Consider the following 25220-nt stretch of genomic DNA (forward strand, 5'->3'; position numbering starts at 1 on the left):
TAGACTTCATGTGTTTGAATGTTTTTGAGTGTTTTTATTGTAATTGATTTCTAGTGTCATGCCATTGTGATCCTAGAAGATGCTTGATATGATTTTATTCTTCTTGAACTTGTAGAGACTTAGTGTGTGTCCTAATATGTGGTCTAACTTTGATAATGACCCATGTGCACTCGAGAAGAATGTATATGCTGTAGCTTTGGGGTGAAATGTTTTGTAAATGTCAGTTAAATCTTGCTGACCTAGTGTGTTGTTTAGGGTCTGTGTTTCCTTATTAAATTTTTGTTTATAATATCTATCCAGTGGTGTCATTAGGGTGTTACAAAGTCCCCCACTGTGATTGTATTGTTGTTGTTCTCTCCTTTGAAATCCTCCAGAAGCTTTTAAATATATTTAGATGCATATATATATATATATATATATACACACACATATACACACACACATGTGTGTGTGTTTACCAGCATTATATCCTCTTGTTGGATCAATCCTTTTAATATTAGGTAATGACCTTCTTTGTCTCTTAATTTTGCCTTCATTTTGAAGTCTATCTTGTTGGATATGAACATTGATACATCATCCCCCCCCACCCCCCCATTTTGAAAAACGATTTCAATCCCTTTATTTTCATTCTGTGTGAGTCTTTTATTCTGAGGTGGGTCTCTTTTAGACAGCATGTATATGGGTCATGTTTTCTTATCCAGTCAGCTACCCTATCTCTTTTGATTGGAGCACTTAAGACATTTACATTTAAAGTTGTTATTGAGGCATGGCTAGTTTGGCTCAGCGGTTAGAGCGTCGGTGCTGGACCAGAGAGTCCCGGGTTTGGTTCCCGCTAAAAGCACGTACCTCGGTTGCAGTTTGTCCCTGGCCCTGGTGGGGTCATGTGGGTGGCAACCAGTCGATGTGTCTCTCTCACATCGATGTTTGTCTCTCTTCCTCCTGCTCTATCTGAAGATAAATGCAAAAAAAAAAAAGTCCTCAGGTGAGGATAAAAAAGTAAAAATAATAAAGTTGTTATTGACAGGTATTTGTTACCATTTTTATTTTATATGCCTGTGTCTCCCTCCCCCTTCTCTCTATTTCTTCTTACAACAGTCCCTTTAGCATATCTTGCAGTGTTAGTTTGGTGGTAGCAAATTTCTTTATCCTTGTTTTATCTGTGAATCTCATTTCACCTTCAATTTTGAATGAAAACCTTGCTAGATAGAGTTGTCTTGGATTCAGACCCTTGCTTTTCCTTACTTTGTATACTGCATGCCACTCCCTTATAGCCTACAGTGTTTCTATTGAGTAATCAGCTGACAGTCTGATGGGAGCCTCCTTTAGAGGTAACTTTCTGTATCTCTCTTGCTGCCTTTAAGATTCTTTGTCTGTAACATATACCATTTTATCTATGATGTGTATAGGTGTGGGTTTTTCTTTTAAAATGTTTTTATTGATTTTTTTTTTTTTTTAAGAGCAAGAAGAAGGGAGAGAGAGAGAGAAAGATGGAAGTGTGAGAGAAACATTGACCCTGCTGCAAATCACGGTCACAACGTGGGTATGTGCCCTGACTGGGGATTAAACCAGGACCTCTCAGCCCATAGGACAACACTGAATCCACTGAGCCACACTGGCAGGGCTTTGGGTTCATCTTGATTGCAATTCTCTGTGTTTCCTGGACTTGTATGGCTTTTTCCTTCACCAAGTTAGGGAAGTTTTCTCTCATTGTTTCTTCAAACATGTTCTCTATTCCTTTCTCTGGTTCTTATTCTTCTGGTACCCATATTATGTGAATGTTATGTTTCATGTTGTTCCAAAGCTCCCTTAACCTTGTGTCCTGCTTTTTAATTGTTTTTTTCTTTTAGTCCTCTATTTTGGTGTTTTTTCTACCTTGGCTTCTAACTCCCTGATTTGTCTTCAGCTTCTTCTAATTTACTATTGAATCCTTCCATGGTAATTTTTATATCTGCTATGCTATTTATTTTCATTTGATTTTTATTCATAGCTTCTATGTCTTTTTTTATGGTGATGTAGTTCCCACTGAGCTCTTTATAATTCTCATTAAGTTGCTTGAGCACCCTTAAATCTATTGCTTTGAATTCTTTTTTTGACAAACTGCTTTCCTTCATTTTATGTAGTTCCTTTTCTGGTGAGTCCTCCATTTCTTTCCTTTGGATTCAGACCCTTGGTGTGTATTTCTTTGTGTAACCATTTTTGCAGTCTGGTAGTTTGGGGCCAGGTGAGGCTTGTTGGGCGTAGGCAGGTCGGTGTGTGTCAGATAAGATTGCTATGCCTCCCAGCCTTGCTGCTGTTGTGACCTTCTTGTGGGACCCAGTGGAATAGTCTTGATCTTCTGAGCTGGGTGTTCTTGGAATGAACCTTATGTGGGTTATGTGGGCTCTCCTGTTGTATTTGGGTCTTGATTGCTATTGTCCATTTATGGGTGGGCTGAGTCTTTGGGGTTGTTAACTGTGAGTCTTACTCCCAACCCTGTTGAACCTGTTAAGCCAACAATTGTATAGGTGTGATGGAAGAAATCAAAGCAACCAGACCAGACCAAAAAGAACCCCCCCCCCCCTAAAATGTCAGCATTGAAAATAATAAAAGCAACTGCCTCAACAAAAAGATTAAAAGACACACAAACAAACAAAAACCACATAGATACAAAGAACACTAGGGGGTGTGAGACCAAAATAATTAGAAGAGGGAGAAAGAAAAAAATAGAAAAAAAATTTATAAAGTAAAAAAAGCATTGTACAACCAGGCTGGGGGAATAAAAAAAGAACCAGAAATGAAAATCTGCTTCAACAATGATACAAGCCCCAGGCACACCAATACTAGAAGGCGTGAGACTGAACGAATTAAAAGAGGGATGGGAAAGAAAAATGTATATGTAAGTTAAGAAGGCAAGGCAATATCAGACCAAATCCAAGATTCCTTGAACAAATATCAGCATCAACAATGATAGAAATACCCACCTCAGTAAAAAGACAAAGAACCTTGCTGACTCTCTAGGCTTGCTGGGGGTCGTTGCAACGCAATGAACTACAAACGGATTCCACTTGGAAGGAGAGGGAGCATTGCAAGAGAGCAAATGCTCCAGATCTCTGGATGCAGCCCAATTTTTTTTTTTAATCCTCACCTGAAGACATTTTTTCCATTTTTTGTGGGAGGGAGAGAGAGGAAGAGAGAGAGAGAAACATTGACGTGAAAGGGACACATCGAGTGGTTGCCACCCGCATGACCAACCAGGGCCCGGGACAAACTGCAACCGAGGTACGTGCCCTTAGCGGGAACTGAACCTGGGTCTCTCTGGACCTCAGGCCGACGCTCTAACCGCTGAGCCATACCGGCCAGGTCTGGATGCAGCCCAATTTATTTGCAAAGAGGTTCCCTAGGTTTTACATGGTGTTTTAGGTAATTAGCCCTGGGGATGGCATCTCTGCTGATCAAACAGCCAAGTCCAGTGTATTACCTGACTCTCGCTTTTTTCAGGAGAGATACATCAAAAGAGATACATCAAAACAAATTCATTTACGCCTGAACTTATCGCCCATCATCTCTTTCAGGGGCAGGTTTCCAACCCTTTGATATGCAAACCTTATCTGTTCACACATATTCAATACATTAAGTTCAGACTGGGTGGCATTTCAACTCTCCAGGCATAGCTTATCTATTCACACACATACTTTGATCCTTGGCTGGCTAGGTGGAGAGAATGCATACCTCAAGGTTACATTTTTTTAAATATTTATTTATTTATTATCCTCACCCGAGGACACTTTTTCATTCTTTGTTCAGATAGAGCAGGAGGGAGAGAGAGAGAGAGAAACATCGATGTGAAAGGGACACATCGAGTGGCTGCCACCCGCACGACCAACCAGGGCCGGGGACAAACTGCAACCGAGGTACATGCCCTTAGCGGGAACCGAACCCAGGTCTCTCTGGACCGCAGGCCAACGCTCTAACCGCTGAGCAAAACCGGCCAGGGCAAGGTTACATTTTGTTCATCCACCAAACCCCCAGCCCTATAACATCAACAATGATAGAAGCACCAGACCCAGTGAAAAGCTTGAAAGACAACCTGAAAACACACAGGCCCAAATGTACACACAAAGAATATTAGAAGGCATGAGACCAAAAGGGTTAGGAGGGGGAAAAAAAACAAATGAATATGAAAGCAAAGAAGGCAGAGACCAGAGATAGGGTAAGTTCAAAAAAATGAAAAGTAGAAAATAATGACAAATAACAATAATTATTTTAGAAGATAGTAATGGTAAATTAAATAAAATATAGAATAGGAAAGTAGAAAATGGGAAAAGAAAGGAAGGGGAAAAAGAACAATTGAATTAAAAATGAAACTTAAAAAAATAAACCCACACACCAAAACAACCACAAAAACAATAATTTTTAAAAACCCTTGGATCTGCTCTTTAAAGAGCTCATTGGATTTTGCTGCATGTAGTTGGATCTGGCCCTTGGGTATGGGTCCCTCCTCTTGGGCAGTTCCTGAATCCCTGAATCATTGTCCCTGCCTGGTCCTTGGCCTCCTGGCTGAAGCCCTGCAGAGTGTGATCCCAGGTAGTCCTATGGGCTGGGCTTTCCTAGCTCAGAGGCTGGGAAGCCTTCAGGGCTAGCCACTTGTATTTATGTTCTAAGCTGATTTCCTTTCCCCCAGGGCACTGGGCTCTGTGAGGTATTAGGTCCAGTCAGGGTAGTTTACATTGATTTGTGTTGGGAGTGGTGCCTTAGCTTATAGGAGGAGCGGGAATTCTCTTCCTCTCCTTCCAATGCCTCAGTTCTGCCTGGGTTGTTGACACCCCTTGGTTGCCATCCAAGCAGGGGAGAATAGAAAAAAAGGTGAAGAAAGTAAATGGAAAAAAAAAGTGCCATGGTTGGCTCTTGAATCTTTCAGCACAGCAGACCCATGGTGGGTGAGGTTTCTGCCCAGGCTTTCTCCTGGCCATATGTCTGGATCCCCAGCCTCATCAGGTCCTGATGCTGGTATACCAATTTCCATCCCAGCTCTGTTCCATGGGTGCTGGGAAGGTCACCTCCTCTACATTCAAGCTGGGGAGGAACATACCTCTTTCCCTGTGCTCTACATGGGCTCCCCTTTCCTTCTCTGTTGCTCTGGTTTGGGAATCTCTGTGTTCCCCCTCTCCCAGGGGCCAGGAGTTGTGCCTCTGCACTTCCCCTATCTTCCACGCTCTGCCTTTATTCACCTCACTTTCTTTACTGTCTCCTTCTGTCTACTGTCCATGGCTTCCTTGCTCACAGTATTTTCAGTTAGCTATTTTCAGGTGGTTTTTCAAGTTGAATGCTCTGCTGTTCAGCTTCAGGTCTGGTCCTGTATTTGGAGCAAGCGGACAGAACTTCTTAGGCTTCAGCCGTTTTGCCTCCTCCTCTCCAGGACTCAGGAAGATCTAGACTAATTTTAAATCAAGTTGCTCTGCTTAGTTACAGCCAATTCTGAACGTACAGGTATTTTTAAATCTTTGCAAATATCTTAAGTTACTGAAGGCTATAGTAGAATTATTGTAAAGAATGCATATGTAGCGCTGGCCGGTTTTGCTCAATGGTTAGAGTGTTGGCCTGCGGTCCTGAGAGACCCAGGTTCAGTTCCCGCTAGGGGCACGTACCTTGGTTGCAGTTTGTCCCCGGCCCTGGTTGGTTGTGCGGGTGGCAGCCACTCGATGTGTTCCTTTCACGTAGATGTTTCTCTCCCTCTCTCTCTCTTTCTCTCCCTCCCTCCCACTCTTATCTGAACAAAAAATGGAAAAATGTGCTCGGGTGAGGATAAAAAAAAAAAAAAAGAATGCATATGGAGTCATTATGTTTTGTTCTATATTATGACTGGTGAGTGACTCCCTTATAAAAATAAATCTACATAGCTTTAGTGATGCATTAAAAGTTTTAGGCTTTGGGATCATGGCTCTTTATAATATTTGGAAGTCTAGCACACCCTGAACACTATAGTTTAGTTCTGCTTGTTTTGTTTTTGTTTGGTATGACTTTTAAGCCACTTTTAGTTTAAAGAGTTCTCCTTCATCTCTTATTTTATCATTTTCCTATGCAACTTATTTATTGAATAAACTGGTTCATTTGCTCTGATTTCCCATAGTCTGGCTTTTGCTGACTGAATCCCTGTAGTGGACTACCTTTTGCTTATTTTTCTGCATTTCATGGAAATTGATATTTTATCTACGGTCTTGGAGTTGGGGTGAGACCCCTTCATAGGTGGGATTTTGTTCTGCTCTCAGGAGGCCATAATAATGTCTGTTATTTCTCATTTTTGAGGCTAGTAGCCTTAATTCAAAGCAGCTAGAACCTGTTCATTAATTCATTAAGGATTATAAAATAGTGATGATCTAATTTTATCCTTCCTTTATTAATTGGAATACTTCTACAAGGATATAAGCTTCTCATCTCTTACTGTTAAGTAGAATAATTGATTCTTTTCCTTTACTTACCAGTTTTCAAAATAGTATTCTCTAATTCTAACCAATTAGTTTTTTAAGTGTTATTTGGAATCCATACATTTAGATAAGTTTGATATATTTCAGTCCATTTATGAAGTAATCTTTATTGAAGCTCAAAATTTCCCATCTTTGGCCATTGGAGCCGCTTCATGCCGGCTCCTGAAGTTAGTCTGCTTTCTGATACAGAAAGCAGAGTTTTTCAGGCTTATCTTATATACACCCTGCCCCAGATTTCTTCAGGGGTCTTTGGTTTCTTTTAGTTAGAAATTGTATTTCAAGAGCACTTTTTGTCCCTCTTTGTGCCCATTGATGCTAGGTCAGTCTCTCATTTCTAGGACTTCAGTGGATACAGTTTAGGAAATACAATTGTAAAATAAAAAAACATCTGATGAATTCATAGTGTTATTTTCCACTTGAATTTATGGCTACTGGGTTTTATTTAATTCTTTTATCTAAAAATCTTTATGTCCTTTCTTAAACAGTAAGGGTCATAGTTCTCAAGGACATCATGAGTGATAACATTTTGGAATATCATGTAATCACTAAGTTGTTTTATCCAACATTATATTTCAAGCTATTTGAGAAACACCCAACACTATAACCAGTAATGTTTCATGGAAACCATATGAATTGCTTTATCCATTGTTTTTAAACAGTTGTACTGATTCTAAATGGTCAAAGAATATAGCAATTACATATACTTTCTTCCTTATAGCTACCATTTAGTCTTCTACAAGTATCTATTTCATGCTTATCACTAGTCTTCTATGTTGATATCCAAAGTTTATTCTGGCACTGGCTGGTTTGGCTCAGTGGTTAGAGTGTTGGCCCGTGGACCAGAGAGACCTGGGTTCGGTTCCTCCTAAGGGCACGTACCTTGGTTGCAGTTTGTCCCCAGCCTTGGTTGGGGTTGTATGGGTGGCGACCAGTGGATGTGTCTCTCTCACATCAATGTTTTTCTCTCTCTTTTTCTCCCTCTCTCCCTCCTGCTCTATCTGAAGATGAATGAAAAAATGTCCTTGGGTGAAGATTAAAAATAAATAAAGTTTATTCTGTAGTAGATTCTTTTTTGATCCCCCCCCCCAGTTTCATTGTGATATAATTGATAATGTATTAGTTTAAATTGTACAACATCATGATTTAATACATGTATATATTGCAAAAACATCTCTACAGTAAGTTTAGTAAAATGCATCACCTCATATAGTTAAACTTTTTCTTTTTTTTTTTTTTTTTTATCCTCACCCGAGGACACTTTTTCATTCCTTGTTCAGATAGAGCAGGAGGGAGAGAGAGAGAGAGAGAGAGAGAGACATCGATGTGAAAGGGACACATCGAGTGGCTGCCACCTGCACGACCAACCAGGACCGGGGACAAACTGCAACCGAGGTACGTGCCCTTAGCGGGAACCGAACCCGGGTCTCTCCGGACCGCAGGCCGACGCTCTAACCGCTGAGCCAAACCGGCCAGGGCTAAACTTTTTTTCTTTGTGGTAAGAACCTTTAACATTTACTCTCATAGAACTTTCAGATATACAGTAAGTATTATTAACTATAGTCACTATGCTGTACATTATTCCACAGAAATTTTTTATCTTATGCTAGAAGTTTGTACCTTTTGACCCCCCTTATTCACTTTGCTCACCCCCAAACTCTGCCTCTAGTAACCACCAATCTGTTCTCTTATCTATGAGTTGTTGTTTTTTTATAGATTCCACATATAAGTCGGATTATACAACATTTGTATTTTCTTGATTTATTTCACTTAGCATATTGCCCTCAAGGTCCATCTACATTGTCACAAAATGATAGAATTTCCTTCTTTTTTTTATGGCTGAATAATAATTCCATTACATATACAAATGTGTGTGTGTGTGTGTGTGTGTGTATCACAGTTTCTTTATCCAGTCATCTGTCATTGGACACTCAGGTTGTTTCCATGTTTGGGTTATTAATAATAATACTAGGAACATGGGGTAGCAGATATCTTTTTTAGTTAGTGATTTCATTTCCTTTAGATAAATACCCAGAAGTGAAATTTTTGGATCATACAGCAATTCTATTTTGATTTTTTTTTGAGGAACCGCCATACTGTTTTTCAGATTGGTAGTACCATCTACTGGCAGATTCTTAATCAAGACTTCTTGGGAACAGATTTTTCAGTTGTGTGTTTTTTTTAACTCCTTACCTGAGGATATTTTTGCATAGGTTTTTTAAGACAGAGTGGGTGGGAGGGAGGGAGGGAGGGGGAGAGAGAGAGAAACATCTATGTGAAAGAGACACATCATTTGGTTGCCTCCTGCACTACCCTTACTGGGCTGGTTATTGAACCTACAACCAAGGTACGTGCCTTTGACTGGGAATCGAACCTATGACTCTTCGGTCTGCAAGTCAACACTCTAACCGCTGAGCCAAACTGGCCAGGGCAAAAAAATTTTTTTGTTTTCAATGTTTTTATTGATTTAACAGAGAGAGGAAGGGAGAGGGTGTGAGAGAGAAACAGAAACATAGATGAGAGAGGGAGATACCAGTTGGTTGCCTCTAGTACCTCCCCCATGACTGGAAATCGAACCGGTGACCTTTCAGTGCTTGGGATGATGCTCAACCAACTGAGCTACACACGCCAGGGCAAAACTTTTTATTTATTTGTTTGTTTGTTTGTTTATGAGAGATGAAGAGATGTGGGGAGGGGAGAGAAAGAGAAACATGGATCAGTTACACAGGGGCCAGGATTAAACCTGCAACCCAGGTACATGCCTTTGACCAGGGATTGAACCTGTAACCCTTTGGTCCTATGGCCAGTGCTCTAACTGCTGAGCCAAAGCAGACAGGGCTGGTTTTTCAGTTCTTGCATATAACAGTCTGCAGCCTTTTTACTTGAAAATAAATTTGACTAGATGTAGAATCCATAGTTTATATTTTCTATTTGGGTTACTTATACAGGGTGGGGCAAAAGTAGGTTTACAATTGTGAGTGTGTGAAACACAAGAGTTCATTTTTGCATTATTGTATTGGTTTCTATATGAACAACTGTAAACCCACACCCTGTATGTTATATATTCTCACTAAAGCATTGCTGTCAAAAATCTAATAACTTGATTTCCTTTTTCTTGTGACTATCTTTTTGCCTAGATTCAAAAAGATTTTTTCTTTAAAGTCTAATAATTTGATTATATGTCTCAATGTTGATCATTCTATGTTGTTTTTCTTGGGTATCCAGTGTCCTTTAATATATACTTTGGAATCTTGAAATTTTCACATTAAAATTATGTACATATACTTAATTATGTTATTATATACACATTTATTTAGTATTTGTTGAGGCCTTCTCTTATGTTGGATCTTTTCTCAACTTTTATATTTGTAATTTTCTCTTGAATTCTTTTCATCCTGTTTTTTTAGACTTTATTATTTGTTTAAGAGCAGTTTTAGGTTTACAACAAAATTGAGGAGAAGATACAGAGATTTCCCATATGTTCCCTGCCTCCACACATGCATAGCCTCCCCTACTACCAACATCACTCACCAGATGGTACATTTTTTACCAAGGATGAACTACACTGGCACATTATCATCACCCAAAGTCCATATGTTACATTAGGGTTTACTCTTGCTGTTGTACATTCTGTGGGTTTAGACAAATGTATAACGATATGTATCTGCTATTAGAGTATCACACGAAGTAGTCACTGTCTTACAATTCCTCTGTGCCCCATCTGTTCATCCTTCCTTCACAGTCTCTAGCAACCACTGTCTGTCTCCATCATTTTTCTTTTCCAGAATTTCATACAGTTGGAGTCATAGGTTGTAGTCTTTTCAGATTGTCTTTTTTTACTTAGTAATGTGCATTTAGGGTTTTCTCCATGTCTTTTTATGACTTCATAGCTCATTTTTTTTTTAGTGCAGAATAATATTCTATTGTCTGGATGGACCTCAGTTTATTGTCCACACACCTTGAAGGATATCTTGGTTCCTTTGGAGTTCTGGCAATTATTGGTAAAGCTGCTGTATATTTTTTAATTTTTAACATTTTTCTTCTTTGCAACTTCTAATGACATTTTCCTGCTGTATTCGTTCTTGTGTACCTTCTAGTTTAGACTTCGCTGCTGAATTAATTTTTAAAATTTATGTTTAACTTGTTTCTGAGTTATTCTAATTCTGATGTTTTTATTTTCTCTATATCTTGCATCATTTTCTTTGTGTCTTTTTTTATGTTTGGCATAGTAGCTATAGTTTTCATCTGTCTTGTAGTCACATCTCTTGGACTTGCTTTCATTGTAAGAATATTATTCTGCTCCTTTAGTTATATTCTTCATGTTGGTCATTTTGATATGAAATGAGTTTTTTTGATCTTGTATCAGGGAAAGGTTTGTTTGTTTTTTAGCAAAAAAAAAAAACTAGAACAAAACATAAAATTATTTTTACAGGATTGGGACAGGTGAGAAACTGCTGTCTTCCCAGTTCACATCAGTCTTAGGATTTTTCGTAGAAGAAAAAATAAGATGCGCAGCCAGTGTGCCTTAGTGGTTGAACGTTGACTCATGAACCAATAGGTGGCTGGTTCGATTCCTGGTGAGGACACATGCCCAGCTTGTGAGCCATATCCCCAGTGGGGGGCATGTAGGAGTTGGCCAATTAATGTTCTGTCTCATCAGTGTTTCTGTCTCTCTCTTCCTCTCCCTTCCTTTCTCTCTAAAATCAATAAAGAAAAAAAGTTTAAGAAAGAAAAAGATAGTTGCTAAAGGCACTGGATATTTCTTGAAGTCCAAAAGCAGAACTGAAAGCAGTAAAAGTTTCTTCTGGTAGGAGCAAATCCAGGGGACACTCTTCATGTTTGTATATAACACTAGACACATCAGAATCTACAGTATTATTATCTTCAAACCCAGGATGATTAAAATATTATGATTCATGTTGAAATTTACAAAGAAATTCCATGAATAGAGAAGCCTCAGATCCTCAAAGTTATTTGATTGATAATAATTTCCTTATCTTTGTAACAAAATAGAATTTTTCTATGTTGCTAATGTCAGTCTCCTGTTGGGCATCACTATACCTCTTTAGTAAAGAGTCCTGAGTCCTTATTTTTTTTTTTTTTTCATTTTCTTTTAATTTTCCTTTTTTTAAAACTGCTAGTGTTTTGTTCAAAACTTTTTTTTTGTAGAAAAATTATTATAAATTAGATAGTCACTGTTGAGATTTGAATGTTTCAAATATTTAAAAAGTATAACAAACTTCTTCAACAAGTTCTATTTGGGAATGGAAAGTATTTTTACAAAAAGAGTTGATCTGAAAGCAAAATACATATATGGGATTATGTTTGACTTTTAGTTAATGAGCAGTCTTTAGTTAATGTCCCTTTGATTTAAAAGTTTGTTTATTTTTTTTAATTCCCACCTGAGGATATACAGTCATCCCTTGCCTCCGCGCGCTTCGACTTTCGCGGCTTCACTCTATCGTGGTTTTTTCAAATACTATACTATACTACACTATATTTGAGAAAACCGGGTTAGAGTGAAGCTGTGAAAGTCGAAGCGCGAAGTGGCGAGGGATGACTGTGTATAAATAAATAATCCTACTTCACGGAAATTCATTTATCACTGTGGAGTCTGGATATGATTAACCATGATAAACCAGGGCTGACTGTATTTGTTGATTTAGAGAGAGAAACATTGATTGGTTGCCTCTCATACTCTCCCTGACAACAGGGATCGAATTCGAAACCAGGTATGTGTCCTGACCAGGAATCAAACCCACAACCTTTAGGTATACGGGATGATGCTCCAACCAACTGAGTCATCTGGTCAGGGCCTAAAAGTTCAGTTTTGTAAGTTTTGTTTACTGATTGTGTAAAATTACATAGATGTCTTCATTTGGGAGCTGAATAAGCAAAAATAAATTTTGGTCTCAGTAAAAATATTTTACATTCTTAGGAACTAAAGGATGTTTTGTGATGTTTAGTTACCATAATGGAAACAAATCAGTCATTTTATCATAAAGACCCTGTACAGTAGTCAGTTTAGATGAAGATAAGCATAAGCTTATAGATAAGCAGCTTCTCTTTTATTTGTTTTTTTTTTTTTTTTTTTTAATCCTCACCCGAGGACATTTTTCCATTTTTTTATACAGATATAGTGGGAGGGAGTGAGAGGAAGAGAGAGAGAAACATCGACGTGAAAGGGACACATCGAGTGGCTGCCACCCGCACAACCAACCAGGGCCGGGTACTAACTGCAACCGAGGTACGCGCCCTTAGCGGAAACCGAACCCGGGTCTCTCTGGACCACAGGTCGATGCTCTAACCGCTGAGCCAAACCAGCCAGGGCAGCAGCTTCTCTTTAGTTTAAAAGTCTATAAATGCTAAATTATAATTAGTAGATATAAATTTACCAATTTTATGCCCTTTGGATGTGTGTCATGAAATTAAAGTTTTGAAATATTTGATTACTTAACATTTATATAAAACAAATATTTATTGCACACTTTTATTTAACGTCATGATGTTAGCCTTTGTTTTACAGTTTTTAAATGAAGGAGCAAAGAGATAAAGAATCATGTAACAACAAAATCAGAAACAGACATGAAATTTACTTTCAGTCCCTAAGATTTCCAATATGATTTATAACTCGTCATGTTACTTTATTAAATGTCACCTATAATTTAATATACAATAAAAATAGTTAAATATATCATTTCCTTTGTCTCTTTAATCTAAATTACTCACATGTAACTTGGATAATTATAATATGGTAGTTGAGTTTCATAACTATTATAGTACTAGCTATAAGGTAATTGAAAGACATACTTTGAAATAAGTATGGATTTTATGTTATCTCTACCACCATTATTGGCTTGTTTCTATCATTAGGAGGGGTCATTTTATTTTTTTGTGGACTGTTGCAAAAAGCAATTGAACCTTTGTTTTCTTCCTGTCTTAAGTAACTTTGATTTTGTGTTTCTAGAGGTGATCACATTTGTGACTAGCATGATTAGACTAGCATTGGATCAGGAGACTAGTCCCATTCAAGTTAATGTTTCAGATTAGGGCATCAATTAATTACATGTATTGCTCACTTTAGGGTCAAACCCCAGTTAGAAAATGTGACCTCTGACCTCTTGTGACATGTTTGGCATTGAGATTTCTGAGTTCTCCTGGAGTTCTTCACAGATAGACATAAGCCCAAACTGTAAGTCCTCTTTGTGTGTAGGTTGTAACCAGGTACACGTTATTTGTAACGATTTAATCTTATGAAACTCACAATTTCTAGGAACTGTTTATTCAAGTTATAATTTTGCTTTGTGTCTCTATTTCTGTTCCCTCATTATATTTACTCTGGAGGAAAATGGCCATTGCCTAAATTACTTCTTTGTAAATGAGTTAGTTTTCTTTCTTTTTTCTGTAATCTTCACCCAAAGATATTTTTTCATTGATTTTTTTTTTTTTTTTTTAAGAGAGAGCGGGTGGGCGGGGCGTGGAAGGAGAGAAACATCAGTGTGAGAGAGACACATTGGTTACCTCCCACATGCGCCCTGAGCGGGGCTTGGGATTGAACCTGTACAAACCCAGGTACGTGCCCTTGACTGGAAATTGAACCCGTAGCCCTTATGTGTATGGGCCGATGCTCCAGCCACTGAGCCATACTGGCCAGGGCAATTTTAAAAAGTACCAGTTAATATTATGCTGTATATATAATCTCAGGAATACTTCACAGCATTAGTAACTGCATGCTCACTTTAGTCTACATTTATTTATTAGTTCATATATATCTTCTTATGGTTGCAGATTGGCAGGTACGCTACCATTGTTACCATTATTATTTTATTTTACATAATAACAGCCTTATGGAAGAACTAACTGATTCTTAATAACCATAATCCCCAATTCCACAGTGATTTTTTTTTTCCCCCAGTATGCCATATTCTTATGGCACTTCTCTTGGCTTGGATTGTTGTGTTGCTGTTTTTATGTTTGACATTTTTCTGCAGAGTCTGTGGAGGAAACCTACAGACAAGGCACAGATTTGAGTGAAGTTGCTGTGTGAGACTCAGGAAGGCCTTGTGGAGGAAAGGGAATTAGTCCTTGGGAGTTGGATGGGGTTTGGTGAGGCAGAGAGTCCAAGCAAAGGACTGTAAGGTTTTAAGGAAAAGGGAATGAAAGGGAGAGGGCCTTTATACCAGCTTTGAGATTTTTATCTTGCAGCTAGACGGGAATAGTGAATGTGTTTGAAATATGGAAATGGTAAAAATAAAATACTTTTTAAAATCCCCAGGTATATTGAATGGTCCTCTTAAATAAATGTGTTTTGAGTCTGCCTGCTCTTCCCTCTCTTGGTCTGGGTTTTACTTTGTAATTTTCTTCCTGTGCAGTGGCAGCAGGTTCCTAATTGGACTTTCAGCCTTCCAGTCTTGCTAATCTGTTTCTTCCCATCATTGGTGTCAGAGATGTTTCTCAGAACACCATCTTATCAACTGTTCCACTATTGAAAGCCTTTTTTTATTGCCCATGAAGTTTATATTCCTGGACATCAACAGGTTTTAATGCCTTGCCTTTCTCTTCTGCATTCTCCTGCTGCTTCTCAAGGTGCTGCACTCCAGAAACACTGGACTCTCCTCTTTCCACGCTCTGCCTGGGACGTCTGTCCTCTTACACTTGTTTATCAGGCAGACTCCTCTTTCAAGTTAAATTTAGGAGGAGGTTCTGACACCTTTAAGTCAACCAAAGCCTTACATTGTATCAGTTATTTTTCTAGATTTGGGTTTGAGTATGTTCTTCTTGAAATCCTCTTGGTTTCCCCAGTGAGCATAAAGCGTACATACATGAACAGGGCATTTGTGCAGAGCCCTTCACTATTAGACCCTCACATTTTTTTCCTTTTCATGACCTGCTTCTGCCCACTTAGAGCCCCATATAAGTACTCTGTTATTTTGATTATTTCTTTTGTATTCTTCCTTTATTAATAGACACAACAAACATACTCTTTAAGATCCAACTCCTATATCATCTCCTTCGAGATACTGATTCATTTCTCAATATAATCAATCTCAGGGCCCTTACTCTTGCTAACATACTAATATCTATAAAATTCAATTTTATTTATTATAGTCTATTACAAACTTTGAAAAATATTTGTGCTTTCTTTACTGGTTTTGAACTTTTTGAGGGTAGGGCATATATCTTTCCTATCTTGGGGCCTTAGAAGGAAGCATAGTGACTGGGACAAGGCATGGAGAAAAGGTTTCTTAATAATTAGTCAGTTGCATTAACTGAGGAGCTATTTGAGAACATTGAGTCATTATTTTGTGACAAACACTGTGCTTTATATGATTTATCTCATTTAATTTAAACAGCAACTCCGTGAAGTCTCTTGTTATTATCCTCATTTTCCTGATCAAGATGATAAAGGCTGGGCTGGTGAAATAAATTGTGTAAGGCCACATAGGTTGTCAGCAGAACTGAAGTTTGAATATAAATCTATCTGATATCTTAGTCCAAACTCTCCTTTTTTTTTTTTTTAATCCTCACCCGAGGACATTTTTCCATTTTTTGCTCAAATAGAGTGGGAGGGAGGGAGGAAGGGAGGAAGAGAGAAACATCGACGTGAAAGGGACCACATCGAGTGGCTGCCACCCACACAACCCAACCAGGGCCAGGGACAAACTGCAACCGAGGTATGTGCCCATAGTGGGAACCGAACCAGGGTCTCTCTGGACCGCAGGCCAATGCTCTAACTGCTGAGCCAAACTGGCCAGGGCTTAGTCCAAACTCTTAACCATTAAATGTTTTCTTTTGATATTTAATGAATTTATATTTGTATCCTTGCACACTCTGAACTTTGAAAAACACTGGCTTCTACATGGTACTTCAATATTATCTCATTTAACCCTAATAGCAACTCTGACATTCAAATTACCACCACTTTCTGGGTGAAGAATATGAGGCTGTAGGAGTAATTATTTGTGCCAGGTTAAGTATTAGAATTAGGAAGAACCTAGTTCTTCAGAGTATATTCTGAAGGGTTCACAGAGTTGCTGTTTAGGTTTTGAAGTTTATTAATTTTTGTTCAATACAATTTTAAATAAAGTATTATGTACCTATCTGAAAAGCACCTAGTGGCAGATCATTATTATTTTTTTGCAGTAAAATACACACAACATGAGATTTACCATCTTAATCCTGTTTAAGTGCACAGCTCAGTGGTGGTAAATACATTCACATTGTGCAGCCATCACTACCATTCATCTTTAGAACTTTTTCAATCTTGTAAAACTGAAAATCATTACCTATTAAACAAGAACTCCCCCACCTCTGGCAACCACAATGAACATTCTACTTTATGTCTTTATAATTGTGACTAAGTGCCACATAGAAGTGGAATTATACAGTATTAGTCTTCTTGTGACTGGCTTATTTCACTTAGCATAATGCCCTCAAGATTCATTTATGTTGTGGCATATTCCATAATTTTCTTGGTTTTGCATGTATATAAATACCACATTTTGCTTATCCATTTATCTGTCAATGGACACTTGGGTTGCTTCCCAGTTTTAGCTATTGTGAATAATGGTGCTATGAACATGGGTATACAAGTATCTCTTTGAGATCCTGCTTTTAATCCTTTTGGTCTATCCTCAGAAGTGGAATTGCTGGATCATACGGCAGTTCTATTTTTAACTAGTTGAGGAACCACCATACTCTTTTCCACACTGCCTGTACCATTTTACCTTTTCACCAGCAGAGCACAAACGTTTCAATTTCTTATTATCCTCATCAACACTTGTTTTCTGTTATTTTGATAACAGCCATCCTAATGGGTGGGAGGTAGTATCTCATTGTAGGTATGATTTGCATTTCCCTAATAATTAGTGATGTTGAACATCTTTTCGTGTGCTTATTTGCTTTTTCTTTGGAGAAATATCTATACAAGTCCTTTGCACAATCAGGTTGTTCATTTTTGGGTTTTGAGAGTTCTCTATATGATCTGGACATTAATCCCTTATCAAATAGATGATTTGCAAATATTTTCTCCCACTTACAGGTTGCCTTTTTACTATGTGGATAGTGTCTCTTGGACAAAATTTTTTAATTTCCAAAATTCATTTTCTCTATTTTTCTTTTGCCTGTGCCTTTGGTGCCATATCCAAGAAATCATTGCCAAGTCCAGTGTTGTGAAGCTTTAGTCCTATTTTTCTTCTAAGAGTTTTATTGTGTTAGGTCTGACATCTAGGTCTTTGATCCATTTTGTGTTAATTTTTTGTTGTTGTTGTTAATCCTCACCTGAGGATATTTTTCGATTGATGATTTTTTAGATCGAGTAGAAGGGAAGGAGGGAGAAAGAGAGAGAGAAACATTGATTGGCTGCCTCCTACACAACCTCAACCAGGACTGGGGCTCAAACCTGCAACCCAGGTACATACCCTTGACTGGGAATCAAACCCTCAACCCTTCAGTGCATCGGCTATCATTCTTAACTGTTGAGCCACACTGGCCAGGATGCGTTAATTTTTGTATATGGTGTTAGGTAAGAGTTCAGCTTTATTCTATTGCTCGCACCTATCCAGTTTTCCCAGCACCATTTGTTGAAAAGACTGTTCCCCTTGAGTGGTCTTGTGGCATCCATATCAAAAATCATTTGAATGTATGTATATATGAGGGTTTATTTCTGGGCTCTCTATTGTATTCCACTGATCTATATATTTGTCTTAATGCCAGTACCACCTAGTTTTGATTACTGTGGCTTTGTAGTAAGTTTTGAACTTAGGAAATAGGAATCCTCCTTTTTGGTTTGTTTTCTTTTTTCATGATTGTTTTGGCTATTGGAACACTTTAGATTTACATATGAATTTTAGGGTGTGTTTTTCTGTATCTGAAAAGAACATCATTGGGATTTTGAGGGGATTGCATTGAATCTGTAGATTACTTTGGGTAATAATTGACACTTTAACAGTATTTTTCTGATCTGTGAACATGTCATGTATTTCTATTTACTTGTCTTTATTTTAGTGGTGTTTTGTAGTTTTGATTGTACACATTTTCACTTTGTTGATTAATTCCTGAGTATTTTATACTTTTTGATGCTATTATAAATGAAATTATTTTCATATTGTTGATCGTTCGTGTATAAAAATGGAACTGGCCCTGGCCGGTTTGGCTCAGCGGTTAGAGCGTCGGCTTGCAGTCCAAAGAGACCCGGGTTTGGTTCCCACTAAGGGTACGTACCTTGGTTGCAGTTTGTCCCTGGCCCTGGTTGGGTCGTGTGGGTGGCAACCACTCAATGTGTCCCTTTCATGTCGATGTTTCTCTCTCTCTCTCTCCCACTCTATCTGAACAAAAAATGGAAAAATGTCTTCGGGTGAGGATAAAAAACAAACAAAAAAAGGAACTGATTTTGTGTATTGACTTTGTATTGTACTACTTTACTGAATTCATTTATTAGTTACAACAGCTTTTCAGTGAAGTCTTTAGAATTTTTATATATAAGATAATATCATTTGCAGAGACTTCTTCCTCTCTAGTTATCACCTTTTATCTCCCTTTCTTGTCTAATTACTCTGGCTAGAACTTCTAATATTGTGTTTAATAGAAGTGGTGAAAGTTGCCTTTTTTCTGAGCCTAGAGGAAAAGTTTTGTCTTTGACTATGTTGTTTGCTGTGGGGTTTTCATATATGGCTTATATTATGGTGAGGTAGTTACCTTCCATACCCAGTTTTTTTGTTTGTTTGTTTGTTTGTTTATCGTAAAAGGGTATTGCATCCTGTCACGCTTTTTTGCATCTTTTGAGATTGATCATGATTTTTATGATTCATTTTATTAATGTGGTGTATCACATTTATTGATTTGTATTTGTTGAACCATCCTTACATCTATAAAGCACCCAGTGGCAGAGAATTATGATTTTAAAAAATGTTTTGTTTTCTAAAAATAACATAACCATATTGCGGGATAATTCAAAAGTAGAAAGCCAAAAAATAATCACCTATAATTCTACCCAAACCCAAGTAAGGGACCCATTTTAATTTATTTTTGGTGATTTTTCATGCTTGTTTTCTCTCTCTCTCTCTCTCTCTCTCTCTCTCTCTCTCTCTCTCTCTCTCTCATTATTTAGTCTTTTCTCACGTTGTTGTATGATCACTGTAAATTATCATTGCTAATGGCTGCATGATAGTCCATCTGTTTAGACTGTTCGTTAATAAACTTTGGGAGAGTGGAGGGATGAGATACATTATATTACATTAACTTTTTACCTTTAAAACAACCACATGTGTTGACACTGTGAATTTTACTTTATAAAAATGCTTTTTAAATCACCATTCTGCCATTGTTACATACTTGGTTAACTTAAGTGTTGTTGTTTTTTCCCCCACTGTGTTCAATAATCTTACATTCATAACCTTTCTCCATGCTTTGAATTATTTTCTTACAGTAGATACTCAGGTTGTCTTCAGTTTTTCCTCTACCACAAATAATCATGCGTTGCTCTAATTCTTTACTATCACAATAATGGTTTCCTTTTTGACCTATATGAGGAATTTGTTAGTGTGTATATCCAGGAACAGATTCCTCATCAATGATAGAACATCTATACACTTAATTTGACTCAGCTCTCAAGAGAGGATGCCTCCCTCTACGTGTTCATTAGCAGTGAACAAAGATTTGTTTTCCCCTGTCCTTCTTTATGGGCAGTCTGTTATGATTTTTCCTAGCCCCAAGAAATCACTAATTTGCTTTCTGTCACAGTGATTAGCTCTGCTTGTTCTAGAATTTTATATAAATGAAATTGTATAATATGCTCTTTTTCATGATTAGCTTTTCTTGATCAGCATGTTTTAAGATTCATTTGCTGCATATATTGGTAGTTTATTCTTTTTTGTTAGGTAGTGTTGCATTATATGGATATACCACTGTTTTTAAAATTCATTTATTTGCTGAGGGACATTTCAGATGTTTCAATTTGGGGACTATTATGATAAAAGCTACACTGTGCTTTCATGTACAGATGTAGGTGATATATATTCAGATAAATGACTAAGAGTAGAATACGTGAAACTGGGAGTGAAAGGGTACTACTAGTAGTTATACTGGTGGTACAACATGTAAAACAGATAGTTCAGGGGAAAAGGGTGGAAGGTGGATTTTTTTTTTTTTTTTTTTGATACATTTTTATTGATTTTTTTAGAGAGGGAGAGATAGAAACATCGATGTGAGAGCATTGATTGGCTGCCTCCTGCATGCACCCTACTGGGGATTGAGCCCTCAACCCCAGTATGTGCCCTGACTGGGAATTGAACCGGGACCTCTCAGTCCATGGGACTGAGCCAACTGGCTGGGCATGGATTTTTTTTTTTTTTTTAAATATATTTTTCTTTATTGATTTTAGAGAGAAGAAGAGCAAGGGAGAGAAAAAAACATCAGTGAGAGAGAACATTGATCTTCTGCCTCCTGCCTGCCCCCACTGGGGATTGGCCCACAACCTGGGCATGTGCCCTGACCAGATATTGAACCAGATACCTACCTCTTGGTGCATGGGTTGACATTCAACCACTGAGCCAAGCTGGCTGGGCTGGTGAATAGTTTTTAATTATGTGTGTGTACACATTGTATTTGTTTATCAAATGAATTTGTACAGTATATTTTATTAGAACTTCATTTGTTCCAAAATATTTTAGGGACAGTTAGAAAAAGATATGAGTAAATAGAATAAGTTAATATATATTAGAAGATAAGAAAGATGAGGAAAACTGAAAAGAAAGAAAAAGTTCTGGGAGGCCCCACAACTTGCTAAGGATATTACTTACAGGTCTGGCTTTCTGCTTTTTAGTAGCTAATACAAAGGGAATCCTCACTCTTTTTTTTTTTTTTTATCCTCACCCGAGGACATTTTCCCATTTTTTTGTTCAGGTAGAGTGGGAGGGAAAGAGAGGAACAGAGAGAGAGAGAGAAATATCGATGTGAAAGGAACACATCGAGTGGCTGCCACCTGCACGACCGACCAGGGCCAGGGACAAACTGCAACCCAGGTACGCGCCCTTAGTGGGAACCGAACCTGGGTCTCTCAGGACCGCAGGCCGACGCTCTAACTGCTGAGCCAAACCGGCCAGGGCGGGAATCCTAACTCTTATAATAATGTTCATAGAGGGATAAATTCCTGAATTGAACCATAGCTATTTCTAATAGTTCTAAAACCAGAAAAAAATTATTCCTCGGATTTCAGTAAAGTTTTAACCACTTTATATTTGTTGCAAAGCTAATGTCCGATGGCCTTGTCTACTTCTGTGTCTGAGTAGTTAGGCTGAGATCTGAGGCAGTTTTAATTAAAATGTTACTGTTATATAAAGAAAAGTATGTAATTAAAATGTGAGTTACATATTTTTTTAAAAAGTATACCAAAATGCTACTCTGCCATTGCTTGTGCTCTTTTTTTTCTTCCAATTACAAAGTAAATGGAAACATGAAACTTGCAATATGCACTGAAATTGTGGGGCAGTACTAACCTTCTCCAAGTCATTCAGAACACACTTACAGTGGTTATATTTCCATCACAGTGAAAGCCTCTGGACTCCATGATAGCATGAAGCTACTTATAGGGACAAGAGGACTATACAGGTGTTCATTGTTTTTTCTAGTTAGTGGAAAACATATCAGTGCATTTTGTGGTGGTTTCTTCTCCCCCAGGATATGATCATATTTAACAGTGTTCTCTTTGGTGTGCTCACCTCCCAGAATGTTCATGTCAAACAATGGTGACATACAATTTTGAGAATGAATCATTATTAAAAGGGTTAATGATAGATAATTTTAGGAAATTATGGCTCATAAGATTTCTTACTTTGGTAAAAATGTTGAATCTGCAGTGGCTGTTACCATTGGTGCTATATTTTTTTGTCTTGGAACATGCTTAGTTATCTCAGGGGAGATGAAACAAATTAGGGTTTTGCAGTCTGTTGCTTGGATACACTTCGGTGCTCAGCAGTTGGGAAGTAGTGTCCTGGGGGAAATGTGGGGAGGATAATTACAGGAACAGAATGGGAGAAAAAAAAGTTACTGAAAAAGTTCAGAGAAATTGAATATAAAATTTCAATATTAGACTTTTACATACTGTTCGTGATTTGTGCTAAGTGAAACTAAAATAGATTAGATATCTAAATTGATATTTTTCCGTCTTTATTTGAAGAAGATAAGTGTCCCTATGATGGATAAGCAGCCTATAAAAAATGAGAAACCTGGAGTGGCCTTAACCTGATTTATTAGCATAAAACTATTTTCATTTGAAGTAAACCTGCCTAAGTACTTGATCAGAAGGAATACTGGATTGGAACCTTTCTTATATTCAAGTTTTGTCACATAAAGCACCCAATTCTTCAAAATTTATTTTTTAATTAACTCATATACTTAGCCTGCAGTGCTCAGAAGAGGACATTACTCCTTTAATATCTAGAGCACTCTGGCTCAGTTCTCCTTCGTAAGAAAAATAGGTGAGAATCAATATAGTTTCTAAAAGACCAGAAGAGGAGGAAAAAAGTAGGAGTTATTCAACTTTAGGCATTGCTTTATGAGCTTGTGTTTGTTAACACTTGACACTTTATTAGTAATTTCTGTCACAATAAATATTAAAACAAACATCTTACATTGTTCATGTAAGGTTTGGATTTAATGTATAGACTTCTGATATATCAGTTGTGTTGATAGGTATGTTTTTAACCTTTTTTCATACTTGATAATGTCTTTTTGCTAATTCATTGTTCCCTTTTTTAGTTTTGTTGCTGTTATAATTTGCAATCTTAATTTTGTGTTTAAATCTACCTTTTACTTTGTTTCTTCCATTGTTATAATTTGTTCCTAAATAGCTGATAAATACTTTGTTCTTTTATTTTCTATTTAAATATTAAAATCATTGAAAATTTAAATGACGTAGATATAAATTATTTTTATTGTTACATTAATAATAATTGTTACATTTTCTAAATATTGTTACATTTTCCCTTCTTTCTTTATTTTGGAAAGTTGTTCTATATATTTTTATTCTTTTTTCTGTCTCCCCATTTACAAATCTCTTGCAAAGTTGGGAACCTCCTGGAACTTTGTGGTCCTGCAAAACCTAAGTGGGTGGACAATTGGGAGGGCACCCGGAGGTCAGTCCACCCTTACCATGGCGTCCTAGCCATGGCTCCTAAGCTTCCTGTCATGTACTGTGTCACTGCCTCCCCTGGAGCTGCCCAAGTCTACTCTACTCTTTCCATTCTTTTGTAATGCTTACCTTTTAACTTTAGATTCTTGTGCATTTGTACCTATTTCTAGATACTCTGATCTTTGGTATTGTTGTTTGAGTTTTTTAGTCTGGACCAAACATGCAACATCTTCAAGGTATGCCAGTGTACCAGAGTTAATTAATAAATTAAGGAATATTTGTATGTTAACTAGACTTACTGTGATGATCATTTTGTAATATATACAAGTATATATTATGCTATACACCTGAAACTAATATAAAGTTATATGTCAATTATATCTCAAAAAATAAGTTAAATTAAGAAACTTTGATAATTGTACTATTTTATGTAAAATGTTTACATCAGGGGAAGCTGAGTAAAGGATATATGGAAACTTTACTATTTTTGTAGCTCTTCTGCAAGTCTAGAATAATTTAAAAATAAAAGATTTTATAAGATTGCTTTGAAATTTTCTGATACTGATGAATACATTCAAGCATTTATTGAGTACCAATATTATATGAGGCACTATCTAACATAATTTGTCATCTTCCACTGGTGGCACCCTTCCAGGCTGCAGATAGGTCAGCAAATAGATCCTGTGATTAGAAGGCCTTAAAGGGAGGAAGTAAACAGTACTCATTTGAAAAATTTAAATGCAAATGTAACAGCTATTTGAAATAATGGAGATACGTTTTTAGCCTTTAGGTGACACTTTTTTTTTTATCCTCACCCTAGGACTATTTTTGCATTTATCTTCAGATAGAGTGGGAGGGAGAGAGGGAGAGGAACATCGATGTGTGAGAGACACATTGACTGGCTACGACCCCAACCGGTGCCAGGGACAAACTGCAACTGAGGCATGTGCCCCTATCCAGAACCGAACCCGGGACTCTCTGGTTTGCCGGCCGACACTCTACCGCTGAGCCAAACCAGCCAGAGCTAGGTGACACTTATTAATGCATGTTAGATCACTTACTCTTTATTCTAATTTTCCTAAACCCAGACTTTTCATTCAGAAAATAAGACCCATTAACTCAGAGCTGTTACATTCCCAGACTATAATACTAAGAGGTAGCACTTTATAGAATTTATGGAGTTCTCATGTTGTATTTAAAACAATCCTTCATCCATACCCTCTCTTAATTATCCTGAAGCCTTCCTCATGAACATCTTTGTGGTCATTCAAGAGCAAAGGGCCCGAATAAATGGCTTTAGCTGACTTTAGTTCTCTTTGAACTGAGGAAATTGAGCCCAACATGCTATCACTAAAGAGAAAGAGCTGTTTTTTCTTTTTTTAATTGTGTCTGTACTTCATGCTTTACAAATGTTAGAGTGTACATTAGCTAAGAAGACCCATCTGTGAAATTAAGAGGATTTAAATATAACGAGGAATAAATAATATAATGCCATTTTTTAAAAAAACAATCTGGGACTGAAAAGGAATTTCCTTAATAAAAGATAGTTACCACCCTGGCCGGTGTGTCTGAGTGGTTAGAGCGTCGGCCTGCGGTCCAGAGAGACCCGGGTTCGGTTCCCACTAAGGGTACGT

General features: G+C 37.5%; 1 protein-coding gene across 23 annotated transcripts in view; it reads left to right on the forward strand.

Annotated features, from left to right (window-relative positions):
* Nucleotides 1-25220, forward strand: part of ZMYND11 (zinc finger MYND-type containing 11) — a 155963-nt gene that overhangs the window by 68410 nt on the left and 62333 nt on the right. For 2 of the 23 annotated variants that reach the window (XM_036280937.1, XM_036280947.1), the window contains 2 exons: nucleotides 10365-10459; nucleotides 13543-13650. The exons of 16 other annotated variants lie outside the window; for them this stretch is intronic. The gene's annotated coding sequence lies outside the window, so the exon portion shown is untranslated. Of the gene's footprint in view, nucleotides 1-10364; nucleotides 10460-12685; nucleotides 12706-13542; nucleotides 13651-25220 lie in introns of those variants that run through there. 5 more of the 23 variants (XM_036280974.1, XM_036280966.1, XM_036280957.1 and 2 more) reach the window with 4 other exon arrangements.

The sequence above is a fragment of the Molossus molossus genome, unplaced genomic scaffold (genome assembly GCF_014108415.1).
Source record: "Molossus molossus isolate mMolMol1 unplaced genomic scaffold, mMolMol1.p scaffold_m16_p_1, whole genome shotgun sequence".
NCBI lineage: Eukaryota > Metazoa > Chordata > Mammalia > Chiroptera > Molossidae > Molossus > Molossus molossus.